At 34.0% G+C, this 10,026-nt stretch overlaps 1 long non-coding RNA gene across 1 annotated transcript; it reads right to left on the bottom strand.

The window, feature by feature from the left end:
- Positions 1-6,950: 6,950 nt before the first annotated feature.
- LOC107831683 (uncharacterized) lies at positions 6,951-9,785 on the bottom strand. The gene is made up of 6 exons (XR_001658426.2): positions 9,655-9,785; positions 8,938-9,017; positions 8,148-8,217; positions 7,940-8,061; positions 7,745-7,845; positions 6,951-7,086 (listed from the first exon to the last, which is right to left on the bottom strand). It is a non-coding gene; the product is annotated as an uncharacterized LOC107831683 (long non-coding RNA).
- Positions 9,786-10,026: the final 241 nt, after the last annotated feature.

Raw genomic sequence — 10,026 nt, 5'->3', positions numbered from 1 at the left:
AGAAGAATCTGATGCAGAGAAGGACAAGATGGTTAAGTTTGGAAAAAGAACCATCTTGAAAGGCATGATGATGCTGCTGGAAAAACTACAACTGCAGGGTTGGTAGGACATGGTTCTTCAGATGGATGGAAAGCTTGCCAGGGCTGAGATTGTAGAGTTCATGGAAAATTGTGAGATCAAAAATGGCAGAGTCACCAGTATAGTGTAGGGAGTGACTGTGAGATTCGACGAAAAAGAATTGGGAGAGATTCTGGGTATACCTGCTGAAGGGTATAATGATTACAAAAAGATCAAATGGCCAAGCCTAGAGAACCTCCCTCCCTACCTTGCCATTACAAGGAAGTTTACTGACAATGAGTTAGAGCTAGAGGCCAAGGCTGTGTACAAAAGTGAGATGAAGCCATCTCATAAAGTGTTGTTTGAATTTGTTAACAAGGTTAAGCTGCCCAGACAGGAAAGAAGGCACATTGTCACATTCATGGACCTGGTCCTTATGGAATGTCCGGACAGTAGGGGGTAAATAAATTGGCTTGGGTTTTTCATCCAGCTTCTTGATAGGGTTCTAATTGGCACCAAAACTCATGCCATACCCTATGATTTCATTCTCACGGCTGTACTTGATCACTTCAAGGTACCCCTCAAGAAATGGGAAGTAGGTACAAACAAGGATCACTTTGGGGCAAACATTTTGACTGTATGTGACTATGAAGTCCACACCACTCCCAAAGAAACTGGTTCACCCAAAAAGGTACCCGTGAACAGCAAAGTGTGAGCCTTGGTACAGGAGAGTGGGGCTAAGGATGCTGAGATTGAGAGGCTGAAGAAGAGGCTAGCTAAAGTAATAACTGAGAGGGTTGCTCTCAGGGCTGAGCTTGAAAAGGAGAAGAAGAAGAATGATGGCATTCTTCATGATATGCTGAAGCTACTTTAGGCCAGAAACCAAGAACCTGGTCCTTCACAGCGTTGAAACCTTCCTAGCCCAGTTAGACAAACTAGTGACCCAGATGGGATTTCTTTTTGTTCCTTTTGCTCATGATCCCGTATCTTTATTTTTCTTTATGCTTTGTGGATGACTAGTATCAATGTTAATCAACTGTTTTTGTGCTCTAACTGTTTGTAGATGCTTCTTAGATAGCTTATATCATTAGATTGATATATGATGCTTGACTCCATGATTGCATTTGAATTAGCCCCAGTGGCCATGAGTAATATCTACTAATATCTAGTTATCTAACATAATTCTGCAACTTTTTGTTGATACCAAAGGGGGAAGATAGGTTGTGCTTTTTGTTACACCCCATGTTTTTGTACGTAAAAGTACGTCATAAGTAAATTGATGGAAGCTCGGAAATGAGATATTACAACCCGCATTTTCGTATGTTAAAATTTCGTCGTAAGTTAATCGACGTAATGAGAGGGTAAGCAAATCAAAGAAAATGAATTTCGTCGAAGTTTGATATTTTGAAATAAAATACGTAACGAGCTATAATACACGGTAATTATGGACTAGTACCATACAAGGTACTACATGACCATGATAGTAGGGTGTATAAGGTGTGGTAAAAATAAGTAGTATTTTAAGTAATTTGAGATAATTCTTAATTATGTGGGTAATTGATTAATTATTAGATAGTGAGAGATTATCAAATTAATTATAAGATTAGTAAGGGGGCAATTATACACGTGGGGGTATGTAAGTGTGGCAACAAATTGCCAACTAATCAAGCCTAAAGGAGGTGGTGGCACAAAATAAATCAAACATGGATGTTGCTGGACCAACTATTGTAAACAAATACATTTTTCAATGATGGAAAGGATGCATGAATTTATGCATCAAAAGGACTCCAGCAACGTTAATGAATCTCCCAAATCAAAGTTAGAAGGAATCTTGGCTAAGCCATTAAAGTCTCAAATTCACAAATATATGGAATGGAAAACGTGATTTGCTTCAGCAAGAAAAGCCATCCAAAATTGTGATCAAATTCACCAAAAAGGAGGTGTTCTACATCTACAAATGTAATGGATCTCCAGCCAAGAAATCTTCATACGAAATTATACTACGTAATGTTATAGCAACGGGATTTTTTGCGATTCTAAGGGAGTACGGTACAATCTTTCTCAAGAATATCATATGAATTTTTCCTAATTCGATCTGTCGTTACGTGTTCGTCGCAAAAGATATGTGTTAGAGGAATTATCAAGAGAATTGGTCTAGGTATGTTAAGGTTATCCCTTCTTTCTTTTTGGCATGATCTATACGATACAAACGAAACGAGCAAATGCACAACTTCCATAAATGACTCTACTCATAGAAATACTAGAGATGCATATATTCTTAATTCCCCATGTGTGCTATTATTCTATCATCTGTTCATGGGTCTCAGAAAATACGTAAGTTGATAAAGTTTATTTCATGATATTAATCAATGACATAATGGTCTTATGATATTCCGAGAAATTTTATTGATATACTTCTCATGCATTGCATTCATTTACATTGACCCATGACCAGATGGCATTATATACGCGTATATATGTATATTATATGTATATGGGATATGGGAAAAGGTTACGGCGTTATATACGCATCACCACCTGATCATCTGGTATACGTTAATGATTTGCCTACAGTGGCCTAGATGATATGATGTGATACCTTCAGAAGCTTGATGATGTTATGAACGCATATACCTAAGCATGGTATGACATTTATACGCATATGCATGACATTGTAAATATTAATGAATCACTAGCTATTCAGACTTATATGTTGAGTCTTTTACTCCATGTTTCTCTCATGTCTATTATTTATTGATATTCATTCCTTATATACTCGGTACATTATTTGTACTGATATCCCTTTTGCCTGGGGACGCTGCATTTCATGCCCGCAGGTCCCGATAGACAGGTTGTGAGTTCTCCAAGTAAGCTATCAGCTCAGCGGAAGGTGTTGGTGCACTCCATTTGCTCCAGAGTTGCTTGTTTGGTCAGTATGATTTAGACGTGTGTTATTTAGTTTGGTGGGGCTCTGTCCCGACCTTTATGATAATTATGTATTCTTAAAGGCTTGTAAACAGATGTCAAGTAAAAGATTGTATGGCCTTGTCGGCCTATGTTCAGTGTACGAGTGGTTATTTTGGTCTTATAGGCGAGTATGTCTTATGTATAAGTTGGTATTACATGTTGTATTCTACTTATCTCACAACAGCCTATCTGGCTCGGTTATCTATGATAGTATAATACGAAAAGATACGTTATGTTAGTACTCGGTTGAGTAAGGTATCGGGTGCCCATCGCAGCCCATCGGTTTGGGCTGTGACACTTTTTACTTGGACTGTGATGTTTATAACCTAATGAACCTGGTCCTTGATAATTTGTGACTTTAAAAATGGAAAGTATTCTAACATTGTGTTGATGTTGAGCTGAGTTGAAACATGTATTATGCTTATGAAAAGCACAGAGTTTGTCATCATCAAAAGGGGGAATTTGTTGGCCTAAGTGAAGTTTGTTTTGATGATTGACAATGAAACTCAAGTATGAACCAGGTCCATACACAGTGTACACAAAATAGGGGCAGAATTCGGGCACAAGGCATACACGTAAAAGAGATAGGCTTAAGTGGTTATATCTGATATTTACTGAACGAAAAGGTTACATAATTGATAAGGAGAAGGACTCCTTACTCGAGAGAACTCTATCCTAGATAAGGGAGGAGTTAGAAGTTGAAGATAACTAGAACTCTTCCACCAAGGAAGAGTATAGCATTAGAACTCTAGCTAGTTATTTCCTACTCTACTAACTCTATAAATTACAGGATGTTCTCATTTTACAGGTACGCATAAACGCTGAAGTTAAACATGAGTTGAGAGCAAAATAGCAAGGCATTTTGCAAGTAATTCCTGTGTGATTCAAGTGTGCAAACCAGAAGCTACATAAACCAAATAGAAGACCCAGTTCCAAGTGTTTGTCTTTTATTCTAGTTTCATTATAGTAGGGCTTTTGAGTTGTACCTTATAGCTTTATCTAGAAGCAATTGTATTAGGTACTTTGAATGTTGTATTCAAGTTAGTGTTAACTTAAAGTTGTCGCAACAACTAGAGGCTGGTTGCCACAAAAGGGTTAGAAGTAATCCTTAGGTTTACAAAGAATTTGTAAATGTTGTTTTTGGCTAAGTGATTTAGTGAAGTGTTGGAAAAAATCCTATTGGGTAGTAGGTTGTGGTTTTTTCACCTTTTGAGCCAGGTATTTTTCACGTAAAAATACTCATGTTCTTTACTTTTCGCATTTATTATTTCGCTACAGTAGTATAAGGAACACATAGAAGAACCAGATTCTTTTATAATTTGTGCACGCAAAAAATGAACACCGCACAAAATACCCCTATGTGTGGTATTGAAGTACAAAACATGATTTTAACAAACAAATGCTTTTGATCGTATAATCTCTGAATTTGTACTTTCAAACGCAAGCAACATAGTTCAGATGCGACAGTATGTACGGAAAATAGTTGTTGGAGTACAAATTTTTGGTTATTAAAAGAAATTAGAACAAGTGATTAATAAAGGTACAATCAACTAACCTGATTATTAAAAAACAGATAAATGTATATCAGTATATGGTCAATTCTTAAATCATTCACGGCTCTATGGAATTTAAGAAGCCGATACTGAACTCATTTTTGTCGAAGCCATGGCTAGTCTGTGAAGAGGAGAATAGAAACTGATCTCCTGACATTTTTATTCCTTCATTTGTTCTTTTTATTCTTTTCCTTCTACTTTCGGCTCAATTCATCTTATAGTCTATTTGGCCAAATTTTTATTTTCCAAAAATATTTTTTAATATTTTTTTTTAAATTTTAAGTTAATGTGTTTGACTAAACTTTTAGAAAGAAAAAATATATTTGAAGTAAAACAAAAAAAATAGTTTCTCCCCAGAATTATATTTTTTAAAAATACTTTGGAGAAGATGAAGTATGGGCCAAATTGACCCAATTCTCTAACCTGCACCTCTTATAATTTATTTTTTGTTTATTGCTTGACATTCAGTGCAATTAATCGATATTTTAAAATTTTAATTTGTCCTTGTTAACATTACTCTCGACCTGATATGCATGTCGTGTGCAACAGTTTTTTCTCACCTGATAACATTAATTTATAGGATTAATCCTACTATGAAGAATGCATGTCGTGTGACGTGTGCAACAGTTTTTTCTCAGCCACAACCCCCCAAATATGCTCAATTCATGATCTTCTTATCTTTTATTGGTATGTAATCCACTTATTCTACAAACAACTTTTTTGACCGAACAATATTTGTCTGTGATCTTTTTCTTAAATTTTATTTTGGCGCCGAATGGGTTAAAGGGAGAATAGTGGTCCAATATATGGGTGCAAGCAGCCCTTGTGTTTTATATTAGTATCAACTAACTTACTATCAATTGACATATATATATATATATATATATATATATATATATATATATATATATATTACCATGCCTATGAGTAGTTGTATGTTACCCTTCTAAATAAGGGTATTCTTACATTTTATACTTATGTACTGCTTTATAAATACAATAACAACCCCAAACATTATTATGGGGCATTATTATATGGTAGTGGAGTGGCTTCATATCTATTTATAAAGGGAAATTTGGCCAAATTTTTTAAATTAAAATACGCTTGTTTGGATGGTTCAAACTACCTAAGGGAGGGGTATTGAGTTTTCTCACGTCGGTGAGGTTTGTGGTCCTTGGTCTCTTTATATGATCTTGAGCAATCCTCACTTCATAAGTTAGTTTTTGGTATTGAGTTATAAGAAAACAAATCTCTGTTAAATTTTTAATTAAGAAATAAAACCAAAGTACAAGATATATGAAAAGTACGGTTCACATATATGGGTTTAGCTCCTCCTAATAAATTCTATTGGATATGAGCCTTACATCATTTTTAAAAAAAGTGGATATGGAAGTTGACTTGATTTTCTTTTTAATTTTCTGTTGTTGTCTTTTTTGTACGTGAAGCGTTAAAAAAAGGATCTTAAATTATATTGGAGTAAATTCTTAAAGGAAATAGTAAGAAATATTTTATGCACATTTATAAAGTACCTTATGGTACTTTCAACATTCCATTTTGAAGAAGATGAATTTTTCGTCTTAGAATTATAAGAGAAAATGAGCGACTTCTCACTAGATAACCGATCAGGAAACCAAACCCAAATCCCATCAAAGCCTCCTGACATAAACACAAACCTAGTTTCACCAACATCATCCTACAAAGATAAGCTACTGGAAAATGAAATCTTTACTACAAATACACACTCATCTGAAGAGACTTCAACAATTCCAATGGAGGTTCAATCATCGGAGCCAGGTGCAACGTTAGCAGGGAAATTCACAAAAAATTTGAGAAAAATAATATTAACGGATGTCGACAGCCGACAGGCAGCCACTACAAGAAAAGGCTCAATTTATTGGGGTTTTCTGGTCGATTTGAGGCCGTTCTTGACCCCCACAAAATAATTGTGGCAGTTTCAGAAAACGCCATAGTTATGTTCGCCATAAGCATATTTGTGGCAATTTTTCAAAACCGCCCCGACGACTGCCACAAAATAAAATTTTAATTTGTGGAGGTTTTCAAAGAAAATCAGCGGCAGTTTATAGTCCCAACAATATAATCCCAATGTGTTAAAAATATATTTTGTGGGAATTATAAACCTCCACAATATGATCTTAATCTTTAAAAAAAACTAATATGCAGCAGTTATAAACACTGCCACAATTTTTTAAGGTGGAAATATTATCTTTTTTTATGAAAATTTCAGTTCTAGGATTCAATAAATTATTTTATTAAATAACTCACATAATATAAATCAAATTCCATAAAGAAAAGTATCAATAATAACAAACATCACATATTCAAATTTAAACTATATATGGTAACTTAAACATAATACAATCTAGAGTAGTTCCATAATAAAAAAAAAATATACAAAAGTGCTAAGTATTTGCTAAGTGATTCGAATTGTTGTCATCTGGTGATACTCTTACATCCACAGTGAAGTAGGCTCACTCTTAGCATCACTATGCTGAAACATTGCAATAAAAATACTTCAGAAAACGCTTATAAACAACTAGAATTTTTCTAAAAGGATAAATGAAAAACTCTAGTGACATGAAAAAGACAAAAGCTTCAAATTAAATCTCTTACACATAAATGTCCGGTACTTGGTTTAACACAAACATTCCACTGAATTTGTTAGATATTCACTTGAATAAGAGCTAAAGTACAAAGTAATTACCGCACATCTCATCACAAGCTACTCTATCTGGCAGCATAAATTCTACCGATATATTCATGATAATTACTAATTATCAAAATACAAGTTACCTCTATAGGATTCTAACATTAGGACATAATCAAATCTTTAAGGCATGGATTCCCCTAGTATATGTATCAGTAACAACTGCGAAAGAGTATGTTACAAATTACTCTATATTACTTAACATTATCTGGGGGAAAGACAGGAAAGGATTGAAAATTTAGGAGATAACTTATGTGACATCTCAACTATCGAAACTGAACTATCGAAATTCTTTAAGTTTGGCTGATTAGTTTCTTTCAGTTGTTCTTCTTCATCAATTAACCATATCACAGTATCCTTCAAAACTACCACTTTCATGCAAATCCAAAAGTCTAGTGCTTTAAGAAAACGATATTGGTAGGCTAATTAAAATAATTAGTACCTGTAGTTCATGTAATTGGAGTTGGAAAAGTAGCTAGCAGAATCAATTCTCACAATAAGAATGCCAAGGATCTTTGTTGTTTCTTATATTGCAGTATAATTCTGTAAACAATAGTGTTAAGGGATAAAAGAAATTCATAGGCAATCAATTTATTTAAGCTGTGAATTTAGACTTATATCTAAAGTTTTCGTTTACCTGTAGCCATATAGCAAGATGTCATTGAACTAACCATGTTCATTTGTTCCGAAGGCTACCATTTTTTTGTTTCAATCCAACTGGATTCAATGCTGCAAATATTCTTCAATGGTTGTAGCTTCCTATAATAAAGAAGTATGTTATATAAATTAAGTTTTCTCTAAAAAGAATGTCTAGCCAAAAAAGCTAAGAAACATAACTTACTCACCAATGCTATCATACAGCCCATCAAACCTTTGCACTAGTGGAGGATTTATCTTGCGATGGATGTGCATCACCTTGACATTATAAACAAAATGCAAGGCACAACAAAAAAATTATTGACCAATAAAATAAGAATCATTAAAATTTGATTTACTGTAATTACATACATGATTTCCTGTTATTAAATTCAACTATCTAAAGCAACATTGAAGAGGCAGAAAACATCAAAAAACTAGAATTAGCAAAAGTGCAAAAACAAAAAGGAAAAGAACTTCCCCTTTTTAATTTTGTGCAAATAAAAAATGCTAAACTGGAAATCACACTAAATCCTAAAAACATCTACATGAATGGATACATAATTACCATGCTTCTTTCACTCAAAAAGGCCATGTACCATGAAAAGGGAAATGGAAGAATATGACAAAGTTACTTCAATATGATCTCTAGCACTTACTCTAGCTAGTTATTGAATAGCTTTTATAATGACAAGACATGTTCAGATTTTAAATAAGGCTTAAAAAAGACAAGCTGGAACTGTTAGCCAAAGTTTAATGTTGTACTCTAGTTAATGTAAGACGATGATGGCTCACCAAGCTTGTATTCAGAAATAAAAGATAGAGCCCTTATTGCACAAGGATAGAAACAACTTGTCCGTCAAAGGATAAGAGTGACGGCCAGGTTGCTCCAGCAATTAATTCATAGATAAATTGCTCAAAAGTACTGTTGAAATAGTTTTGGATAAACAAAGTCCAAACACATTTGTACATGTAAACAAACAGCAAGGAATGCTTTACCATGGTGATTAGCTCAAATCCTGGATGATTGATCCTTTGCTTAATACCCTTTGATTCAGTGGATAATTATATACAACAACCTGCACGTGGTATAAAACTTCATGTAATTGTACTCATATTTCATATACAAGAATGCAGTAGTTGCATACATACAACATAACCTATTTGATGTCCTTTTAGACTAATTAAAGAACAAAATATTCTCAGATGTTGCAAAGTATTTACTTGAAAAGCTTCATGCAGTGCATAATATAAGTCATCCAAGATCCAAAGAATATAATCATCAAACCCCATAAAAGGGGAATAACACGAAATAGAAAAAGTGCATAGCGTTGTACCGGGTTCACGATCCTAAGCACATAATCCATCCAATAACAAAAATACAGACAACTTCAATCATCCTTAAAGATAAAAGATCTTCCAAATACTACCTAATACAAATATACAACCTCTCAGTAGAGATCCTTCTTTTCAAAAGCCCGCACTCATTTCTTCCACAACGACGACTCTTAAAAGTGTAAAATTTGCGATTGAACCTCGAAAATAGAGGAACCCACACAACAATTGAACCAAAATATAACCCAGTACTTGTAATAATACATTGATCCAAATTCTAAAGGCATATCGAAAATAATTTCGGGTACGAACTCTACATTAGAAAGTAAACAAAGACGATTCAGAGCAAAGAAAATAAGAAGAGTATGATAAAGTACAAACCTTTATTGTTCGGATTGCGCCGAATTATTTTGTAGAGAAGATGATGACGAGAGGGAATTGAGCCCTGCTATGATGAAGAAAGGAAATTAAGCCCTGCTAATTTGTGAGTTGAAGAGAGGGAACTAATTGTGCGCTTTGAAAATAAAGGGGAAAAAGGAGGGAATTTTTCCCGGTTCCATAAATTTGAGTCTAATATCCAAATTACCCCCAATGTGCAGATTAAAACCTATAAAGATGGTGGCTGATATCGTCTTTTAACATCTTTCTTTTCTCTATTTTTCTCTTTCATTTCCTTTTTACTATTTAAATTTTAAAATGGAAAACATAACTAAATTACTAACAAAAAATACTTAAATATAAGGGATAAATATA

Source organism: Nicotiana tabacum, chromosome 22 (assembly GCF_000715075.1).
Source record: "Nicotiana tabacum cultivar K326 chromosome 22, ASM71507v2, whole genome shotgun sequence".
In the NCBI taxonomy this organism is placed as follows: domain Eukaryota; kingdom Viridiplantae; phylum Streptophyta; class Magnoliopsida; order Solanales; family Solanaceae; genus Nicotiana; species Nicotiana tabacum.
The sequence above is the reverse complement of the archived record's forward strand: the minus strand, read 5'-3'. Positions and strand labels throughout refer to the sequence as shown.